Source organism: Tenrec ecaudatus, chromosome 2, assembly GCF_050624435.1.
Source record: "Tenrec ecaudatus isolate mTenEca1 chromosome 2, mTenEca1.hap1, whole genome shotgun sequence".
In the NCBI taxonomy this organism is placed as follows: Eukaryota; Metazoa; Chordata; class Mammalia; order Afrosoricida; family Tenrecidae; genus Tenrec; species Tenrec ecaudatus.
This window is the reverse complement of record NC_134531.1, coordinates 79,827,391-79,833,968: the sequence shown is the minus strand read 5'-3', so window position 1 is coordinate 79,833,968 and position 6,578 is coordinate 79,827,391. Positions and strand designations below refer to the sequence as shown.

The 6,578-nt window shown below is 40.6% G+C and overlaps 1 pseudogene; it reads right to left on the bottom strand.

Annotated features, from left to right (window-relative positions):
* Positions 1-6,189, bottom strand: part of LOC142440026 (phosphatidylinositol transfer protein beta isoform pseudogene) — a 49,221-nt pseudogene extending 43,032 nt beyond the window's left edge.
* Between the last annotated feature and the right edge of the window lie 389 nt (positions 6,190-6,578).

Sequence of the window (6,578 nt, the reverse complement as noted above, 5' to 3'; positions counted from 1 at the left end):
ACTTCCAGGAGGACAGGTAGTGTAAGACATGAAATTTTAAAAATAAATTATCAATGGTTTATGAGGGGGGAAAGGAGAGGAGAAGAAATGAGCTGATACCAAGGGTCCAAGTAGAAAAAAATGTTTTGAAAGTTATGATGGCAACATACATACAAATATGCTTGACACAATAAATATATGTATGGATTGTGATAATAGCTGTAAGAGTCCCCAATAAAATGATTTTTTTTAAAAAACAAGAAAGAAAGAAAAGTTCAAAGTGGATATCAGAAGAGACCCTGAAACTTGCTCTTAATCACAGAGTTACTGAAACAAAATGAAAAGTGATGAGGTCAAAGAGCTAAACCAAAAATTTTAAAAGGCAGCTCAGGAAGACAAATCAAATATTCGAATGAAATGGGCAAAACTTTTTACAGTTAGAAAACCAAAAAGAAAGAACATGCTCAACATCTTAATCTGAAGGGTAAAAATTCAAGGATTGAGCTGAAATATTGAAAGACTCTACAGGAAATTTATTGAATGATGCAGGAAACATCAAAAAGAGATGGAAAGAACACTGAGAGTCACTGTACCAAAAAGAACTAGTCCAGGTTTGACCATTTCAGGAGTTAGCAGATGAGCGAGAACAAATGGTACTTCAGAAAGAAGTTCAAGCTGCGCTGAAAGCAGTAGCCAAAAACAAAGTTCCAGGAATTGATGGAATACCAAGTGAAATGGTTCAACAAGCTGATGAGGCATGAGAAGCACTCATTCTTCTGTGTTGGGAAATTTGGAAGACAGCTATTTGGCTAACAGACTGGAAGAGGTCCCATGTTTGTACCCGTTTAAAGAACGGTGAGCTAACAGAATGCTCAATGATAGAACAATAACATTAATATCACAAGCAAGTAAGCTTTCCTGAAAATCATCCAGTAATGATTTCAGCAGTACGTTGACAGAGAGTGGACAGAGGTTCAGGCCAGATTCAGAAGAGAACATGGAGCAAGGCGTATCATTGCTGATGTCAAACGAATCTTGGCTAAAAGCAGAAAACACCCGAAGATGTTACTTAAGTTTCATTGACAATCCCAAGGAATTCAAAGGTGTAGATCACAACAAACTATGAATAAACTTGAGAAGAATGGGACTTCCAGAACACTTCATTGTGTTCACATCGAACTTGTACAAGAGGCAGTTGTGCGAACAGTATAAGGGTATATTGCATGGTTTAAGAATAGGAAAGGTGTGCATCAGGCTTGTATCCTCTCACCATACTGATTCAGTCTGTACGCTGAGAAAATAATTTAGAATGCTAGGTTATATGAAGTAGGACTTGAGGCACTTGCTGATGATGGATTGCGAATCCATGTAAAGAGGACCAAACTTCTCACCAGTGGATTAACAGATGACATCATAAAAAATGGAAAAGGGTTGAAATTTCAAGGATTTTGTCTTGCTTGGATACGCAATCAATGCTTATGGAATCAGCACTCAAGGGACCCAAGGAGGCTTTGCATGGGGCAAATCTCGAACACAAGACCTCTTTAAAATGTGGAAAAGCAAGCAAGTTACATTGAGGTTATGCATGATCCAAGCCATCATATTTTCCACCGCCTCATATACATGTGAAACAAGTGAACATTGAACAAGGAAGGATGAAGAAGAATGAAGGCATTTGTTTTATGACGCTGAAGAAGAATACTGAAAGTACCATCACTGTCAAAATAACAAACAAATCTGTCTTGGAAGAAACGCATCCAGAATGATCCAAAGAGGCAAGGGTGGTAAAATATTGTCTCTCAGACATCAGACACATTTTCAGGGAAGACCACGGGTAAGCAAATCATGCTTAGTAAAGTGGAGGGGCAGCGGAAGAGAGAAAGGCTCTCAGCAAGATGGATTGGCATGGTGTCCACAACATGCTCTTACACATAAAAACAATGTGATGATGGCCCAGGACCAGGCACTGTTTTGTTTTGTTGGACCTAGGCTCTATAGTTGTAAGATCCAACCCGAGGGTATCTGGCAACAGCAACAGCAATGAAATGATGTGAGCATTTACCCTGATGTGATCGGACGCTGAGCTGTAAAGGGAGATTTTGCAGGAGAGCAGCCTGTGTCCGATGTGTATGTGGGATGATGGAAGAGTATGCCTACTTGTTCTGGATCTTGCATGTGGCTTGTCAACATTTGACTGTTGGTTCTTGGGGTCCATTGACCTCGAAAACCCATGGGTCACCTGCTGTCCTATACGCCTATCTAAATTTTGCAGGATGCTTCAGCCAGCATCCTGCCATTTTACCTGCTAATCTTGGATTCATTAGACCCTATAGTCAGGAAAATCCTCTAGCAACAGGCCAGCCTGTAGATATACTTGGAAAAGGACATCGTGCTTGGGAAAGCACTGATCAGCAAAAAAGAGGAGGGCCTTCAGTGAAAAGATCTACACAACGGCGACCTTAATGGACTCAAACACTGCGGTTATTGTGAGGATGGTGAAGAATTGGGCAGTTTCATTCAGCTGCAAGTAGAGGTGCTGTTCACAGGAACTGACTCAACAGTACCTAACTGCAACAGCAAAGCCCTCTCGAACTCACCCTTCCTCTTTATTCTTACTGACATTGTGTCGGTGAATTTTTTTGCCTAGATGTCCGGTTGTCATTTCCTTTCCTCCAGCCCGATCTCGGTGTTAGTCTCAATGCTGCCTGGTGAATGTCTTTCTGAAACATCACCTTACTTCACTTCCAAATACTGCTTCGAGAATTCCCTGAAGCCTGTCCTGGCCCCCTGACATTTATGAAGTCCATCGTAAGAGAAGAAATTGCATTGGACCTACTCTATCTCCCAGTATTGTATATTTATCAATCAAGTTAACGAACTTTTAAATAGATTCTCTCTCCCTAAAAAATACTTTGCTTCCTTAAAAACTACTTTCGTGAAGATTTGGAATGCCTCGTTCAAATCCGGACCGATCAGGCTGTGCAGCATTCCCTGGCAGAACGTGACCGTCGCCCCAAAGCCATCCTGGGTCCCACGATCTTTCCCTTTCCCTTCTCCCCTCGAGCTCCATCCAACATGGTGGATGCTTCACGTGCTGATGTAGACATTCCAGCCTTGAATCTCAATCTTCTGCCAGAATTCCTGCTAACAGCTATTGCTTAGCTACCCTTAATGTCTAGCAGATACACCCACATGAGGTGTGGTCTGCCTTTCAGGAAGACAAGACTTGAGAAGAGGTCTAGCAAGCGTGACATACCATAATCCTGGGCATCCAGACTGGAACCCACCGAGAGGCAGAGAACAGCCTGTAGATCAGAGGGCACCTTAGCATTGGATATGCCTCACTTTATGTGGCAAAGGCATGATTAGACTCTGTAACATGATTCTATCATACCTAGTTGTCTGTTTATTTACCCATCTATGCCTTCCACTATATTTGATTTCTAGGTAGCCCAGTTTATGTTCAATTGCTAAAGGCCTACCACGCAGCTTCTGTAAAGATTGCACGAAGAAAACCCCATGAAGCAATGCTATTCTGCAACTCATGGCATGGGTCAGTATTGACCCCATGTAGTGCTCCCCACACCCCAACTACCCTGGAATAACTTAAAGGGCAAAGTTATCATCTTAATACTCTCTTAAGCCAATTTATGGTTTTTAAAAGGATTAAATAAAAATGAATTATTTTGCACTAGCTCTATAATTGTACTCTCCAGGATCTCCAGTGTGCGCCACCTTAGGACATGCCATTCACGATGGCATTGTGCAAAACAGTGTCACTCAGCTGTCATCCAAGAGACGATATTGAGGATAATGATTCAACCAAACACCATACTCACGTAATTGAGTTTGCTCAGCTAGAATGACCCTCCTCTAACAAGTCATGCTATATGTATCAAACAACTAAAAGAGTTTTTAAGAACATAAGCTACCAGGAAAGCTGGGTTCCAAGATGTCAATTAACAAGGGTATCATTGAGTGATCACAAAATTGTCAAAGACGCGCTACTCTGGGGTACTACGTTAAACTCAGGAGAGATCTGAGAGATAGTTTATATTTGGGGTAAGCCATGATGGTTGCATCAGTCAGATAACACATAAATTACTAATTCAGATAGCTCGCATTTCAAAGTAGATGGTACTATGAAGTTAAAAGTTTATGAAACTGTATCCTTTAATAAACCCTTTGACAAGTAGCAAGTACCAGGAAAGCCGATGTGCACTATCCAAAGTGAATGGCAACATCTGATCTGATGTCCAGATTTGAGAGGTTGGGAAGCATCCAGCAGGATCAGGAACATAAATTTCATTGTAAGGAACTGTGGTTAAGAATGAAATGTTTCCTTCTTTCAATATATGCATATTATCTTTTCTTACATCCTGTAAGTTATTAGGAAAAGTATAAACCAAGTTTTGTGGAGTTAGCTCTCTAATAAAGGGAACTCTTGGATAGTTCTTTTGGCTTGCAATAGAACCTTCTAAAAGATGACTTGAGACCCAAGAGTTAGAGGAACTGAGAAAGCTGAGAACCATTTGGTGTGATCTCTTTACATAGATTAACTTTTATAATCCTTGCATAAAATGAATGGGTTGAGGTGTTGTTATTATTCCCATTTCAATGGGAACTGAGGACTTGTTTGATAAGTGGTGGATCCAGAAATCGGTAAGTGGTGGATCCAGAATTCAAACCCAACATTCTGGCTCTGAGCCCACCAGTGTCAGTCACCATGTCATACAAAAGCAAGGAGGTAGATGATTCTGTCCGTATAGGCCATTTTAAAAAGTGACTGTTTTCTTACAGAGCTGAACCTGACATTTGACATGTAACAATCCACATTAAGTTGTCTTGCCACCTTGTCACAATACATATTATCTCCTTCTCTCAAAGTTACTTACTATAACAGCCATAATCATATGCTCGGATGCTCCTGAAAACATTGTATGTTCTCTAGATGAAAGTTTCCTTGAATAGAAACAAATAGAAAAATCAAAGGTTGTCTAAAGTGGTAGGTTGAGTTCATTAATTCTATCAAGTTGTTCAATAAATATCACACAGTCCCTGTCTGAAGGGTCTCTATGGAAATTCCAGATTAAAATAGTGGGATTTGTTTGTGAAGTTGTCCAAAAACAATGTGATCCATCAGTCCTTGAGATGCTGAAATGTATTCTGAAATATAGTCAGTGGGCAGTAGGAGTTAACACTTAAAAATGGTTAAGAAGCTAGCAGCTGAGTAGGAATCAGCAATAGTTTGGGCATGTAACTTCAAACCAGGGTTCCGCCCACCTGGGGGAGAGCTGGAAAGACAAATCTAAGTACAGGAAATTCTAGGGTTCTGAGATGAGTCATTAGACAGTACAGATAGTTAAACTGTCAATACTAATTGGTAAGTTAGAGATATTGACCCACCCATAGATACCTTGAGCAACAGATCTGGAAATCTGATTCTGAAAGGTCACAATCTTGAAATTTCTATAGGGTGCAGTTCTACTCTGCACACATGGTATACCCAAGGGAAGAAATAACTCAAATGGCAAGTGGTAAAACCCCAGCCATTGAGTAGGTTCAAATCCTTGTGATCTTACAAGGGAAGACTAGAACTGTCCCCAGTGCTTTCTGAGGCTGTAAATCTTTGCTGTTGTTAGGTACTGTGAAATTGGCTACAAACGACAGTGACCTTATGCACAACATCAGGAGCACTACCCAGTTTTGTTCCATCTCCACAATTGTCCCCGTGCTCCAGCCCATTGTTGCAGCCACCGTGTCCATCCATCTCCTTGAGGGACTTCCTCTTTTTCACAGCCCTTCCACTTGACCAAGAATGATGTCCTTCCCTTTCTAAGGACTTTCCTGATAACAGCTCCGGTCAGATGAAATCTGGCCATACTCCTTCCAAATCCTCCTGTCCTTTTATCTGTCCATGGTGCTTTCAGTATTCCTCTCTAGCACCCCAATTGAATACATTGATTCTTCCTCATTATTCAATGTGCCGCTTTCACATGCATAGGAAGCAATTGAAAATACCATGGCTTAGGTCAGGTTAGTCTTCAAAGTAACATCCTTGCTTTTCAATACTCTAAAGAGATCATATTCTCCAGACTTACCTAAGGCAATATGTCCTCCGATCTCTTGATTGCTGCTTGTATCATCATTGATTATGCATTCAAACAGGACAAGATCTTTGACAACTTCCGTATTTTCTCCATTCCTCATTGTGTTATCTTTTGGTCCACTTGTGAAGAATTTGGTCTTCTTTACATTGAGTTGTAATTCATACTGAAGGTTGAAATCCTTCATCTTTGTCAGCAAGTGCTTCAAGTCCTCCTCACTTTCAGCAAGCATGGTGTGTCATCTGCATCTTGCAGGTTGTTAATAAGCCTTCCTCTGATCTTGATGCCACATCCTTCTTCATTAAACCAAGTTCTCTGATTATTTGTCCAGCATAAAGATTGATTAAGTATGGTAAGAGAATTCAAGCTTGAAACATTTCCTGATTTTTAAGACATGCAGTATTCCCTTCTATTTGTACAAATGCCTTTTGATCAAAGTGCATGAGCACAATTCGATGTTCTGAAATTCCCATTCTCCTCAAGCTTATCCAT